This window comes from Cryptomeria japonica, chromosome 5 (genome assembly GCF_030272615.1).
Source record: "Cryptomeria japonica chromosome 5, Sugi_1.0, whole genome shotgun sequence".
Taxonomy (NCBI): domain Eukaryota; kingdom Viridiplantae; phylum Streptophyta; class Pinopsida; order Cupressales; family Cupressaceae; genus Cryptomeria; species Cryptomeria japonica.
In genome coordinates, this window is record NC_081409.1 from 184,819,975 (window position 1) to 184,837,146 (window position 17,172).

Here is a 17,172-nt window from a genome sequence, read left to right on the forward strand (position 1 = left end):
TATTTGTGGTTGGGATTTGTTTGCGCCTTGATTTCCACCTCATGAGGCATTAAAAGTGTTCCTGGACTTCTCAATATGCAAGCAAAATGTAGAGTGCAGGCATTAAGTGTCCATGTGATGGAGCAAATTACTCTACACAAGTCAAAAGGTTGTTCACAATATCCATGACTGCAGAGGAAAATGCCATAAAGAAGGTGATTGACAGTAGCTTATTCCCGGGAGATCACATCCATGATAACAGAGTAGTTGATATCTATTTGGAAAACTTTGTGCTCATTTTCAGGAAGATGACATGGAATGAGGTTGCTATGAACAGTTTTATCCATAGTCCATACAAGTTTTTAAGTTATTTGGTTTAATTGATTTTCAAAATTATACTTTTTAAATAAAATAAATTATTTGAAGTTCACATTTATTTTTTAAATATTAAAATTATCAAAAATTTAAAATCAAAATCAATGTCTAAAATTATTAAAAAGTAATATATAAGTTATAATATTTATTTTATTTTTAAAATAAAAACAAAACAAAAAATTTATCAAACTAGTAAACATAAGTGTAATAAAACTAAAATAGAATAACTCTTAAGTAAACAAATTAGAAACATAATTGTTTTGGTTGGGTCTAAAAAGTATAGATATTATGGTATATGCTATTCTTTCTATTAATATATTTTCTAGGAGCCGTCTATTCTCCATACAAAACAACGCCTCATCAAAAATACAAAATCTACAAATCACAATGGATTTTTACATGATTTCTATTGGTTTAATCCTCTTAATCTGTCTTCTCAATGCTGTAAAAATGTGAAAAATTTGCTGAAAAACAATTGTGTCATGCAAATTTGTGTTTTTGATGAGGTGTTGTTTTGTATGAAGAATAGCCATTGCTTATTTTCTATGCTACTCGATAGACTTTAGTTGGGGGTAAAAATTACACAAGATTCATATGAACTTAAGTCCTTTTATTTTGAATCTCCCAAGTCCATATGAAAGTGAAAAGGATATTCATGATGTATATTAACAATAATAAGAAATCAATAGAAACAAAAAGAACAAAATGTTGCAAATGATTAAGCTAAGCATATCTTGTCATTTGTTCCACTATAGTAGGAAAACAAGCCATATTACAAAAAAAAATAGTGTTTCATGCCAAGAAAATTACTACATGGATTCTAAATCAAAACAAGATGGTTCACCAAGTGCAAAATCATCATATGCAACCACTACCAGATAAATAAGAAAAATGGATTAGAAAGGAGATTCCTATGATTCCGACTATTGGTATCATTTTCACTAATAGTATATATTCTTGTTAACAAGAGACTTGGGTGATTGAAAATGAACACAATATCATTAAAGAGGAAGATGCAAATGTTATATTTTTGGGTGAGGATGATAATTTGGAGGGAGATCTAGGTTCTTATGTTCCATGCAACATTAAATGTTATTGAGCATTATTGATCTATATACTTATAATAACTTTTATTTTGATTGTTATATGTATTTTTTACACTTAGCCTTTTCGTTTATGTCATGTTTGCGGTGCTTTTTTTACTCTAATTTCACATTCTATATTATGATTAATATTTTGTTTATTTATTTGGGGAAACCTTCCCTTCTATTCATTTTTTAATTTGTCAAGTGTCATTCTTAATTTCTATGCTTAACTATATTTCTTTCTTGCTCTTCCTTTGTTTGGTTACATCTCTTTTTTTATTATCTTGACTTCCTAGATGTTTGTCATCTTATATATATCCTTGAATATTTGCAACATCTTTGATTAGTGTCATTACTGTTGATTCAATAAGAAATATAGTGTCACTCAAATCGCATCCATAAAATTGCCACAATTGCCATATAGGTAGTATAGATATTTGACATAAACATGGAAGAAATATGAATTTTGACTCTATGTTGAATAGCTCCTTTGATGAAATCTTAATCGAGAACTTTTTATACCTCCATTAAGATGTCATTGCCTTGGAAGGAGAAATATTTTTGCATTCTGGCTTTCTTAATCTTTCCAAGCAAGCTTATCTACCTCAATTGGTCACCAATGTGAATGAAAGATCCATTGATAGTCTAGATTCAATGTCATTGAGAGCACACAAAGGAAAAGAGGCTGAAGGATATCAAATATTATATTGTGAATTATGAAAGGTTATATGAATAAGATATCGTAAGGTAGGAACATTCTTAATTGTGTCTACGTGCGTGGGAAACACCACACTAGCTTGTGGGTATTGATTTTAAATGAAGCTAAAAGATTGTCATGTTAAATAAAATTATTATGGTGATGCCAAAATATTATGGGTTGATGATATATACCATATCCTGAACTAGGATTATGCTAATGATTGATGTTGTCGCTTCTTATTAACTCATTATTGCTACTTCTTTGTCAATTTTTTGGGCTATTTTAAGATGTTCTCCTACTTTTGATTTTGGTGGCTTAGGATATTGGTCCTATGTTTGATCTTTGGAAAATTTTCTTTAAATAAATTATAAGATCTTCCATGATTATCATAGTCTTATTGGGTATGTTTGGTAGAAGACTTTGAATTTGATAAAAAAAATTGGCTAAGTGTTTAGTAGATAATATCTTAGCACCTTAACTTAAGTAAATTTGATTGGATAATTTAATTGTATTTCCCCATTTGGCTCTATGATCAAATACTCTAATAAGGTGAATAGAGAAATTAAATGGTTTCCACCTCCTTTAGGTTTTCTCAAAATTATTGATGGATCTTCTCGTGATAATTTGGGTTCTATGGGGATGGATGGAGTTGGATGAAATAGTGATGATTTGGTTCACTTATTTCCTTGTCTCTCTTGGGGATATACACTATTTATCAAAAGGAGGCTTGCATAGTCCTTATGACTCTTGAGAAATTTTATGAGATGGGTTGGTAGAAGATAAATTTTGAGATGGATTAAACCATTTTCGCCTCTCTTTAACATAATTAAATTCTTCAAGATTCTTCTTTATCAAGGTTATATTATTATATGCAAAAAATTATGCAATATTAACTTAGTTCTAACTGTTTTATATATATATACTTAATTCATGTGATTAATTTTTCTTACCTTATAATAATTTGTAGTTTCCGAATAAGGTTATATTCCCCGATTACATGATTCAGGACTCTGTGAAGTTATTGCGTTCTACTGCCCTCATTGGTAAGCTTCTTTCTCCGATTTCTTTTGGTAAACTGTTAACATGGGCAAAGTCTAATTGGGATGGTATGAAGGATTTATTTCTATTTGATAAAGATTCTCAATATTTCACTGTGATTTTCGATTATGAAACGTATAGGGATTATGTGCATAAATTTAAAGGGTGGTTTTGTTTTGGGATAGGAATTTTTACCTATGCTTGGTCTACTCATTTTGATATTCAATCGGCAAAGCCACAGTTTATGCCCTTCTGGGTAACTTTCCCGAGTCTTCCTTTGGAGTATCGTGATATGTATATGGTTGAAATCTTGGCAAACAAATTGGGCATTTTTATTAAGCATGATTTAGTTCCTTTCGAACGACCTCATCTTCCGGTTAGGGTTTGCTTGTTATTAAATCTGTCTAAACCCATTCCCTCTAAGATTACTATTTGCTCCAAATATGGTGCATGGATTCAGCCTGTGGTGATTCAAGATTTGATCACTATTCATTCTTGTGCTCCGTTACTTGGCCATTTCACCTCTCAATGTTGTGGTGATTCCGATGGATCTTTACAAGTTTGTTTAGATTTTTCATCTGATTTTCGCCAATGTTCCCTTTTTAAAAGTAAGGATCGTTAGTCTTTAAAGGATCATAATGTTAAGGATTCTACTCCTTTACCTCTTTCTGTTACATCTCTCGTTCCTTTTTCTAGATATACAGTATGTGATGTGTCTCTGATGGATTTTACTTTTCTCTGCTCTTTGGCCGTGTTCTTCTCTGTTCTGTCTACCATTCATCGGTTTTGTTCTGTTAAATTTCTTCCTAGTCCTTTCAAGGATTATTGGTCTTCTGAATTTCGTTTTGAACCTTTTCTATTCTCCTTTGCGAGTTTTTTTCAAATTTCTTATCCTTCGGTTCCGTTTCCAAAATTGTTGTTACCTTCGAATGGTTGCACAAACCATTGTTCTATTAATTCTTCTCCTCATTCTTCTTTTGTGGGTCTGGTGGATGATACCAAAATTGTTCATAGTTTGATTTTTGATAGTGATTCTTTTTTGCCCATTCCAAGGTCTCCTTCTTCTCTTTCCATTTCTGAAGAGAAGATTCAGCTTATTGCTTCAGATATTTTATTTTCAGTTTCCTTTTATCTATTTGATGAGATTGTTGCAAAGGAATTTCCTGAATTTTCTTTTTCTTCTACTTCTGCCTCTTTGGGGCCTATCCATGATGGTTGTCATGTTTCCTCTTCTCAGCCAAGTTCAGTTGAAGGTGTGGATGCAAATCTTATTGATAGTCCTTCTTCAACTGTTTCTAATGTGTATGGATTTGATTTCTCTCAGAAGCTAGCCTTGGAGCAATCTCCTTTTGTTTCCCCCCCTATTGTTAAAACTCCTAAGAAGAGGGGTCGAAAGCCAAAATTGGATAAAATAAAGGAGGAGATTGCGGCTGGTATTCAATCCACTATTGTAGAGAAATTTTCTTCCCATGTCAAAACAAGGAGGGCATGTTGCTCTCCTTGTGATAAATGAGGATTTTATTTTGGAATGTCAAAGGCTTAAATGCCCGTGACAAAAGGGGAAGGATCAAGAAATTTCTCGATTCTTCAAAAGTGGACATCATCTTATTGCAAGAGTCTAAACTTTCTCAAGATTCTTTTGATAACATGATTTCCAAATGGTCCCTTTGGAAAACTGTTCATGTTCCTTCTTTGGGTGCTTCTGGTGGTCTTATAACTTTATGGAATCCTAAATCAGTCAAAGTTGAGATGTTATCTTTTGCTTCTCATTGGCAGTTGTTAAAGGTTGACTGGTTTGAAGTCTCTTTTGTTCTGTTTAATATTTATGGTCCGACTTCTCCTTCAGATAAAACCGACTTATGAGATTCCTTATCTGAATTGTTTTTACGATATGATGATTTTTTTATTGTGCTTGGGGGTGATTTTAATGCTCTCCTTTCCTCAAATGAAAAAAGAGGGGGTAATCTTACAGCTCAGAAGGTTATTAATGACTTTTCTTCCTTTGTACAAAATAGTGCGTTATTCGATATTTTCCCTTCTAATGGTTCTTTCACTTGGACTAACAGGAGATCTAAATGCCAGATTTCCTCTCACCTTGACAGATTTCTTATTTCCCTAAACCTACATTTGAGCAACTTTTCCTTTTCTTTTGAGATTCTTACCTCCTCAAATTCTGACCATTTCCCAATTTTGCTCAATTTTGATAAATTGGATCATGTTCCCTCTGTTAGACCTTCTTTTAAGTTTGAGAAAATGTGGTTCACTCATCCTCATTTTCTTTCTTTATTAAAGCAATGGTGGATAAGTGCTCCATTTTGCAAAGGGACTAAGATGTTCTAGTTTTATTCCAAATTGAAATTCGTGAAATCTCAAATTATGGCTTGGAATAAATTGGTCTTGTAGATAGGAATGTGGAAATCATCAAAGCAAGTAGATATTAAACTAGCTCAATCACGAAAACTAGATTGCAATGATAAAAAAACCTACAAACATTCAATAGAGATATGAAAATAAAACATTCAATTCAAATGCAAACCATCACAAATGCGAATGTCTCCTCCATGATTCTCCATTGTCCTTCTTTCTCCTTCAAATTGCTTTGTCTTGTGGATCTCACCTACAAGTGCATAAGCATAATATGAAAGCAAGATTGACAAGACGACAACGTAAGAATACTAGAAGCGTGATTGATTCGGGCATCGGGGATTCGAAAATGTGATTAATTCGATAATGTGATTAGATGGACCCTTTGATTGAATAAATTCATCCAATTTATAGATAAATTGGAGAAAAGACAAGATTAGCATGAAATTGATATTAGAGGCAATCGATTTCAAAATGGCAAAATTGAGTTGAAGGAAGAAGGTTATGACACCTTCTATGTCATGAATTATGACATATTGCCAATGCAAAGGTTAGAGGACTAAAAGCCTATGACATCTTGTTATGCCAATAGTATGACGCATGAGAAATTCATGCTTCCACCGAAGCACAAAAATAGGGAAAGACTAGAGAGAATTTGATTAGGTGGAAATTGAAATTAGGAAATTAGAAAATTAGAAAATTAGGTGAATTTAGGAAATTAGAAATTGATGAAATAGAAATCAGGTGAATTAATTAATAACTTTTCATTCATTAATTAATTCACAAAAAGAGGGGGAATTAATTAGCCAATTAAATAAATATTTAATTGTGACAAGAAGACTTAGGATAAATAAATAAATTATTTAACCAAGAGGGAAAATGACAATCAAGATTAAATGAATAAATCATAAAATCCTAGAAGATGAATTAGAAATGCAAGGACGACAATTAGGTCTTGACAAAAGATAATTGATGTCGATTCAATCATGATTTTAATTGGCAGAGGATCAATGCTGATAAATGATTTGATTGATAAATGTGCCAATTGACGAGGAACAATGACTAATTGATCCAAATTGATATGATTGAGAAGGACGACAATCGATGACAAATCGATCGCAAAATGACAAGATTGACAAGTTGATAAGGATCGACCAAAATCATGACTGAAAATTGTTATTGACAAGACCTAATTCGAAAGCGAGAAAAATGAGGAATGCAAAAGAAGGACTCGATGCTTGCAAACGATAAAGACCAAATGCGCAACATGGAAGAAATGTTAATGCAACGCAAAAACCCTAAAATAAGGCAATGCACAAATGTTAAAGTATGACTCCGCAAGCGTTGACCATTTTTAGATGTCTACATTTTGCCCCTCTTTGAGGCAATGCGATTTCAAGCGTTGTTTCAAAGAACAATAATGAAAATGCCCTAGACAATAACAATGACATATGCATGCCCCCTCGAGGAATTGGCCAGAAAAATCGAGAAAAGAGGCCAAGTGATCGATAAGAATGACATAAGACGATAGGTTCGAACGGACTGCCAAGATTGACGGAAGAAATGTTAGTAAGCAGAAATTAGACAAAGGATAGTTAGAGATGAAGGAAAACTTGCTTTCACAAATGCACATAAGTAGGTGAGAACCTTTATTTAATGTAGCAAAGCGGATGCAGAGCATCATGGCATTGAGGGCCAGAGCTAGAATGCAACCCCTTTTGCAAAAGACAAACACATCCCACACAAGGAATGAGTGAAGCATCCTAGGGTGCATACATCAAGGGTCGAGGTATGTGCGGCATTCACAAAGTGAACGTACTTATCACAGACACCCAATGATATAGTTGCCCCAGTTTGTGACAAACATTCCACAAACAGCAAACACAACAAAAAAAGAAAAGGGACCATGAACCATCCCGGGTACTCTAAATCACTCAGTGACATCATCGAGCAACATAGGAACATGATCGAAGATAAATCAATAAATGATAAGACTAGCTAATTCCAACAAGTCAAACAAACATCTTGATCTTCATTGTCAAAAGTTGAAAGTGTTGATAGGACGATCATGATGTTTGGTTTCAGGACATGCGGTACCCTGTCTAAGACAGGACACAGTCTGGTTTCGAGCATACCACACCCTATATAAGACTCATGATAATGCACCAAGGATGAATGATATTGATGTTGATTGCTATTTGGATTGATGTGACAACTGTGATCAGGTTGAATGCTTGCTTGGTCGAACAGTTCATCTGTTATTGCGTGATTTCATTGAAGCACAATGTTTGGTTGATTGTTGTTGGATGTATGCTTAGTGATCTATCTATGCACAAAGGGGATATTTATTGACAAAATGCAAAATGCTTGTTTTTGGATTTGGAGTTTCTTCAGAACATTAGTTGATTTTTTTTTTTGGATTTTTTCATAACATTATTTGATTTTTTTGGATTTTTTCAAGACATTATTTGATTTTTTTGGATTTTTTTCAGGACATTATTTGATTTTTAGGGATTTTTTTAGGACATTTTAGCTGAAAATGAACACATGATTTTTTTTATGTTTTTCGATTATTTCAAGACATTTTTCAATTTTTAGGGATTTTGCCCCCAGTGTCTAGCAAGGCAAGGAATATGACAGGTGAATAAATAGGCTTTCTGAAATGTTGGTGGATAGAGGCAAGACAAAGGCCTTTTATTATGGAGACAATACGGATGCAATTTTCAAGGGCTATTGTGTGATGGGACAAGAGACTGGATATGACAATGTAAAGCAGTGACATGGCATGAGGGACATGTCAAGAGGTTTTTGAAACCATGTTTAAATTTTGCATCCTTATGTCAGATCAAGATCAAGGAATGAAAAAGAGTGTATGGATAGTGATAAGATATGGATAGGATAAGCAAGACCAAGAATGGATAAGGGACATGGACTGAAGGTCGGGATAGGCTAAGGGATAGTGGCAGAAAGTTGCAATAAGCTAGGGAATATGGATGAAAAGTTATAATAAGCAAATGGATAAAGACCAAAAGCTATGATGGACTAAAAGCTGCAAACAAGATGCATGATGCTCATGAAGATCCTCAGCCTTGTCAAGATCAAAGGTGGAAAGGGAAACTGGACATGAGGGACAATAGGATAGGAAGGGTAATGACAGGGGTTCGATAGGATAATGAAGGGAAATAGGATATAAAGGAGTATGACATGGGTTCGATAGGATAATGGAACAATGAAGGACAAAAGGATATGATAGGATAAAACCTGCCCCCAAGTGTGGTGTGCAAGAAGTTCATAAATTACGCATGACACCTGTTTGCCAGGTTTTCATCACGGTACTTGCCCAAGGCACCTGTTTGCCAGGTTTTCACCAGTGGACGAATTATTTTTGCTTTACTTTTTTTTTTCTTTTTTTGACTTTTTTTTTTTTCACTTTTTTGATTTTTTTTTTGTATTTTGACTTTTTCAATAGAAGATGGACACGTGATAGGGGATGGAAGAAGGACTCAAGTGTCTTTTTTTTTTTTTGGATAGTAGCCTTGAAAAAAATGGACCATGACCTTTAAAAGTATTCTCAAAGACGTTGGTAGGATAAGGACATGGAAAAATAGATGAAATTAAGGCAAGGATTTATGTAAAGGATGTGATCAAAGGGATCGAAGGATGGAAACTATTCATTGGATAATGGATAGGGTATTGGAAGAATTGGGCTTCAGTGGATGGAAATGAAGGCAAGATCAACATTGGCACACACCTTGAGGGGTGATGGACTGATGGAGGAAGAGTGGGTTTTGGATATGGAGATTTTAATGAACGAATAGCTAGGGATTTGTGGACATAAGGACCCAAAATGGAAGAAGGAGGTGATGGAGGAAAAAATTTAAGAGGTTTGGATGGAGGAATAGCAATTTTGGATGCCAAGTTGGATGTTTCTTTAGGCTTTTGTGCTTCAAGGAGCCGCTTAGGGATCCACATGGTTTTTGATTTTTCATGCTTTTGTGGTTCCTTGGAGTGCATTGCTTGCATAAGGGATTTAGGAACCCATATATATTTTGACTTTGCTTTATTTTTCTCAGTGGGCCTTTGTGGCCTTTTGGATATTTCTTTTTCTTTATAGATCATATTGTTCTTTGTTTTGACATGTCGATTATATTGGACATGTTGATCCTTGAATACATGTGGATTGCTAGACTTATGACTTTTATACTTGGCATCCAAATTGCTTGGAGGGGGAAAGGAATGCATGGATGGATATGAAGGAAATGGAGTTCTTTTGGATGGATGAAATTTACTCAAGGATGTCTGCCTTTGCTGATCTTGCATAGAGGATGAAGGAATGTAAGGACCTAAGATGGATGGAAAGTATGATGGGGAAGGTGTATGTTTTGATTTTGATGGAGGGATGTTGGATTTAGTAGGGGTACCCACATCTTGATAGTGAGTTGTGTAGACATGACCCTTAACATTTTCTTTGATATGGAGGGATTCTTGCTTATGGAGATCTACTCCTTTGCCTTTATGAATATCTTGACTTGTAGGATATTCTTTTCTTTGGAAAGAAGACACGAGTCCATTATGAGGTGGATATGATATGAGAGAAATAATGAGATCTTGAAGTGGATCGGATTGCACCAAAGTGGAAGAACCCATTATGCATGTTGAGGGTTCATGAACATCTTGCACTGACACGTTAGAATCATGAGGGGGATTAGGATCATGAGGGGGACTAGGATTGTGTAGTGGACATGGTTCAATGATAGGTTCTTCAAGAGATGGAATGGGAGAAATAATGGGACCATCAAAAGAAATGCGATCTTGGAGTGTATATGGAGCATTAAGACAAGGAGATGGAGGAACAAAAGGATCTTGTGGAGGATTTAAAGGAATAATTTGATCTTGACAAGGAGGAAGATCATTGGAATCCTCTTTAAAGGTGCTTTGCTCTTGACTTTTAATGGGATCATAGGAAAGGATGGAAAGGATATCTTGATCTTTCTTAGGAAGTGGAATGTCAATGGGATTTGAAAGGACATTTTTTTTCATGAAATGGAAGGGGATCATTTGGGATTGGATGGACTGGGATATCTTGATCTTGCTTGGGGAATGGAGTGTCAATAGGGCTTTGGATAGGATGGACAAGAATAGGGGAATCATCGTGAGTGTCTGGGAACATGGGGTCCTGGTCAACAATTGGATGGGATGATAAGGTTTCAAGATCTTGATCTTCATCTATTTCAAGACACGTTTCTTCATGCTCTAAATTATCCTCTTAACATGGGGTTGGAATTTGGATATGCATGGGGGATTCTAGCAAGGGATTAATGCTTTGGCATGAAGGAAATGCACTTTGAACATTTGTGATGGATTTTGGCAAGGAATCAATGCTTGAACATGAGGAAGAGGGACTTCGAATGGGGTCCTCTAAAACAGGTAGTGGCAATAAAGTGCATGGTGGCATTGGGTCTTGTATTTCTGAAACATGACAAGGATGTGCATCATGAATTGGATTATCTTGGCAATCAATTATGGATAGCCCTTGGATAATTTCATCCTTGGGTGTTTTGTTTGATGAGGAAACTATGGAAGGTCCTTGGGAAACTTCTAAAGGTGTAGGGATAGATGCCACTGGAGAGTCAATTTGTTTGTGGGGGGATGAGGCATTGCTAGACATAAGTGTATTATCTTGATCTTCCTCAATAAACTCACTTGGTAATTTCCTTAAGATCATTGCAATAAAGCCACCTTTCTTTCGAGGTTTTGACATAGTTGTATCTGGAATTTGAACTTGTTTGGAAAGGAGTTGGTTCTGGTCTAATGTCATGTTTTGATTTCGAACTAGATGTTGATCAAATTGGTTTGCCATGTTCAAAATTTGGCTTGGTGTGTGCTGCAACCTTTGTATTTGAATGTTTGGTTGTGGTTGTTGACATTGATATGTTGATTGAACTTGTTGATATTCCACCATTGGTTGAACTATTTCTTGACATTGTATAGTTGGTTGGACATATTGTTGAAATTGGACCATTGGTTGTGTTGGTTGAATATGTTGGACCATTGGTTGTGTATATTGGAAATGTTCGAACTGTTGGTTGAACCATTGGTTGTGATGGTTGAAAATGTGATTGATAGTAAACTCCTTCTTGTTCTTGTTGTGAAGGCACATAATGTTGTTGTCTCTTTTCTTGAAATTGTTTCATCATCTCTATTTGTGAGACGAGAGCTGGTATGTCTGATCGTTCGATAAGAGATCTTACATCAATTGGCTCAATCTTTGGATTTTGACCTAGAAACTTTTTAAACATTTTGGACATTTGTGATCTATTCTTCTCAATGTTTTTCACTCTTTGTTCCAAAATCTCATTTTCTTGAGCTAGTTTCTCCTCTAGTTTTTGTATTTGGACATTTACATCATCAAAAGTTTGATCGATATTGCCTTATTGTTGGGTTGGATATAATTGTGATTGCCTTGGATTAAAATCCAATTGCATTGTCGGTTGATACGTCAAACTTTGTTGCATCATTGGTGCTTGGAACCTTGTTTCAATAGACATGTCACTATGCAAATGCAATATTTTTGGAATTTTTCAAGGATAATATATGATATGCAAAATAGATGAAAATGCAATCTATGGCAAGAATGCAACCTATGTTTTTGTTCTTTTTTCAAGATTTTGACAAACTTTTGAATGCAATTCTAAAAATGAGACCCTTAGGAAATTGAAATGATGTCTAGACCTCAAAGGACAAAAGGACTGAGTGACAATAGGACAAATTGACAATGTCTCACCTATATGCTTGGATACTAAGCTAGGTTTGACCAAATGACATTGATGACAAAAAGACAAAAGTTTGATAAGGTCAAGACTTCCTAACAATAACTTAGGGTTTATCAAAGATTTGCATTACTCAAGTATGACAAAACCTAGTTTTGACACTATATGCAAAGGGACAATTACTATGCAAATGACCCTAATATGATATGATAATGACCTATGCTTGATGAAGAGACCTAGGGTATGCAAATGTGACCTAATGTTATGAGGACAAGGATGCAAATGCAAATGTATGACAATGTCAACCTAAGACAAAACCTAAGGTTGAATTATGAAATGGTATTACTCTAATGCAAGAAGACACATGCAAATGGATGACCCTTATTGATATGCAAAGGAGTATGACCTAGGTGAAACCTAACCTTGGTAGTTGACAATGAATTTGCAAAATGCAAACCTAGGATGAACCTAAATCTAAGTGACATGAATGTTGAGACAAGATTTTGAAAAATGTTTGACAACCATGTTTGAAGGTGTTTTGAACTTTGTTGAATGAAATACTCTTGTGTTTAACCTTGTTTTGAATCAATTTGTCTTGTTTTTGAAATGAGACACAACTCAACTTTTGACAAGCAAAGAAGACAAGATATTTTAACTTAGACTCAAGACAATCATGCTCATTCACACATTTCTTATGGTAGGTAAGGACAGTAGGTACTTGAGAGGTAGACTCGTTATTAGATTCAAGGAGAATACATAGATGCTTGACCCCACGGGCTCCCCTCCATGGCACTCACTTCTCAGGGTAGCCAAGCATCAGTCCCCATGGAAATCTCCCCATGGCGAACTTAGTATCTCTTCCAAGTATCTGAACTCCTCCTTCTCAAGCAACTAGAAGGATTTTGGCCTCTAAATACAAGGTGTTTAATAAGGATTTATGTTAAGCATTACTCCTTGGTGCCACGCAAGCGTGATTGACACATAGGCCCACCAAGATACCAAACAAATGTAGTCGTGCAAGCATGATTTAGACCGTGAGGCCCTACTTAGATGTTGATATGAGAAAGAGTCCAAGGGTCATCACTTCCCAAGTAACTACAATTCCCACGTAACCCTTCCTTTAAAGCTTTCTCCCATCAGGTATTTATTTATAGTGAGTTAGAATGCCAAGGTACTCTGGTTGTGCTCACTTTGGGTCATTCCCTTCTCACGATTGTCACTTGCTTGCAAAAGAAAGCAAATGGTCGGGAAGGCAGGCCCTCTAAAGGTAACAAACAATCCAAAACATGAGATTGGTATCGAAGATCTGGATTTCTGATCACCCTAAGAAGGATGAGAGCATACTCTCCTACTCCAATGTCAAACTCGACAAACAAAGTGAAGACATGTTCATTCAATCCTACTTAGCAAACATACTAGGTGCCTAATTATGAATTGCAAACACAAAGTTTGGTTGGAATATAAGGCAACCTGCAAAATCACTAAGTTAGGAGTTTAATTTGCTTGATCTTTGACTAGCGAACATGCATAAAATTTGTTAGTAGTTTCATTATTTTTTTGTCTTCGTCACACGTAACGCCAAGGTGCTGCACAAAGAATCAGTACCAAAAAAAAGCAGAATGCAAGAAAGAGAATGAAAAAAAAAAAAAAAAATTATTATTTTTTTTATTTTTTATTTTTTTTACACAAGCGCAAATAAATTGCCTTGACACAGGCGCAGAACCCATCAAGTTGTGCCTGTGTAGCATCAAGCTGCACCTGTGTACCTTACACAGGCACAGAACACCTTACACAGGCGCAGAAGGCACCCACACAGGCGTACAATGCTTTGACACAGGCGCAGAAGTGTCCAGAAAGCTCTAAGTCGCCATGTTTCTTGATTTTTCACCTGCAAACTAGCTCAAAAGCACTCAAAAACATGGTTAGGGGAGTTAGTTCACATCAAGTTCACCAAGAAATGTCGATAGGAATGTGGAAATCATCAAAGCAAGTAGATATTAAACTAGCTCAATCACAAAAACTAGATTGCAATGACAAGAAAACCTACAAACATTCAATAGAGATATGAAAATAAAACATTCAATTCAAATGCAAACCATCACAAATGCAAATGTCTCCTCCATGATTCTCCATTGTCTTTCTTTCTCCTTCAAATTGCTTTGTTTTGTGGATCTCACCTACAAGTGCATAAGCATAATATGAAAGCAAGATTGACAAGACGACAACGTAAGAATACTAGAAGCGTGATTGATTCGGGCCTCGGGGATTCGAAAATGTGATTAATTCGATAATGTGATTAGATGGACCCTTTGATTGAATAAATTCATCCAATTTATAGATAAATTGGAGAAAAGACAAGATTGGCATGAAATTGATATTAGAGGCAATCATTTCAAAATGGCAAAATTGAGTTGAAGGAAGAAGGTTATGGCACCTTCTATGTCATGAATTATGACATATTGCCAATGCAAAGGTTAGAGGACTAAAAGCCTATGACATCTTTCTATGCCAATAGTATGACGCATGAGAAATTCATGCTTCCACTGAAGCACAAAAATAGGGAAAGACTAGAGAGAATTTGATTAGGTGGAAATTGAAATTAGGAAATTAGAAAATGAGAAAATTAGAAATTAGAAAATTAGGTGAATTTAGGAAATTAGAAATTGATGAAATAGAAATTAGGTGAATTAATTAATAACTTTTCATTCATTAATTAATTCACAAAAAGAGGGGGAATTAATTAGCCAATTAAATAAATATTTAACTGTGACAAGAAGACTTAGGATAAATAAATAAATTATTTAACCTAGAGGGAAAATGACAATCAAGATTAAATGAATAAATCATAAAATCCTAAAAGATGAATTAGAAATGCAAGGATGACAGTTAGGTCTTGACAAAAGATAATTGATGTCGATTCAATCATGATTTTAATTGGCAGAGGATCAATGCTGATAAATGATTTGATTGATAAATGCACCAATCGATGAGGAACAATGACTAATTGATCCAAATTGATATGATTGAGAAGGACGACGATCGATGACAAATTGATCGCAAAATGACAAGATTGACAAGTTGACAAGGATCGACCAAAATCATGACTGAAAATTGTTATCGACAAGACCTAATTCGAAAGCGAGAAAAATGAGGAATGCAGAAGAAGGACTCGATGCTCGCAAATGATAAAGACCAAGTGTGCAACATGGAAGAAATGTTAATGCAACGCAAAAACCCTAAAATAAGGCAATGCGCAAATGTTAAAGTATGACTCGGCAAGCGTTGACCATTTTTAGATGTCTACAGGTCTTTAAGAATATTTTTCATGAAAAAGAGGCAGTTGCCAATGATTTGAAGGTTGTTAATGAGGAGATTATTAGACATGGCACTAATTCCTCCACTAATGATGCTCAAAAGAAATTGCAAGCTTACTGGGAGATCCTTTGCTCTCGGGTTGAAATCTATTGGCAGCAAAAGTCTCATGAGGTTTGGCTTAAAGAAGGTGACAGGAATACTACCTTCTTTCAAGCTAAAGCCAAGCTTAAAAGAGCTGCTTCTACAATTTTTAGTATTAAGGATTCTAAGTCTGGTTATGTCCTTAATTCAGATCAGCAGATTAGAGAGGAGGGGGTGTCTTTTTTTAAGGAATTGTTATCTCCTTCTTTTTCTTCTTCCTCCATGGATCATCATGTGGATTTACTTTTAGATTCTATCCCCTCCCTTGTTTCCCATGAGGATAATGACTTTCTTATGAGGCCTTTTTCTTTAGATGAGCTTCATTTTGTTGTTTTTTCCATGGCCCCTGACAAAGCTCTAGGTCCTGATGGGTTTACTATCTTGTTCTTTCAGAAATGTTGGGATTTTATTGGTTTTGACTTATTAATGGCTTTGGAAGAGTCTAGGAGGGGTGGGTATATCCTAAAAAAATTTAACATCACTTATATTTCCCTTATCCCGAAATCTAAGAATCCCCAAACTTTTGCTGAATTTAGACCCATTTCTTTGTGTAACTCTATATACAAAATCTTCACCAAGGCTATTTATTTAAGACTTAAAATTCTCCTTCCTCGTATCATCTCTCCTCAACAAGGAGATTTTTTTCTGAATCAGGAAAATCATGAGGGAGCAATTGTTGCTCATGAAACTTTACATTCCATAAATATGTCCAATATCTCAGCTTTTGTGGTCAAGCTTGATATGATGAAGGCTTATGATAAAGTTTGCTGGGCTTTTTTGCTCAAAGTTTTGAGAAAATTTGGTTTCTCTGAAAGCTGGTGTAAATGGATCAAGAGTTGTATTTCTACTACTTCATTTTTTGTCATCATTAATGGAGCTCCCTCTAGATAGTTTTCTTCAACCCAGGGTGTTAGACAAGGAGATCCTTTATCTCCTTTCTTATTTATCATTATGGCAGAAGATTTTAGTTGATTGGTTATTAAGCAAAGGGATCTGGGCTTTTGGCAAGGGGTATTAATTCCTAACTCTGATATGTCAATCACTCATAACCTTTTTGCCGATGATACACTTTTATTTGGGTCTTCTTCTATCCAAGAGGCTACTCATATTAAATTTATTCTGGATACTTATATTGTTGGTTCTGGCCAACAGATTAGTCCCCATAAATCCAAGATCTTCATTTTTAATACTCCTCAGTTGGTCGTTGATAGACTTGTGAATATCTTAGGTTTCCCAGTAGACTCTCTTCCTTCTACCTATTTGGGGATTCCTTTCTTTATGGGATCTGCTAAGTCTTCTATTTGGAATTCGATTATTGAGAGACTTAAATCTCATATTTCTGCTTGGAAGACTAGGTGGTTGTCTCTTTCAGGTAGGATACTTCTCGTTAAAACAGTCCTATCTG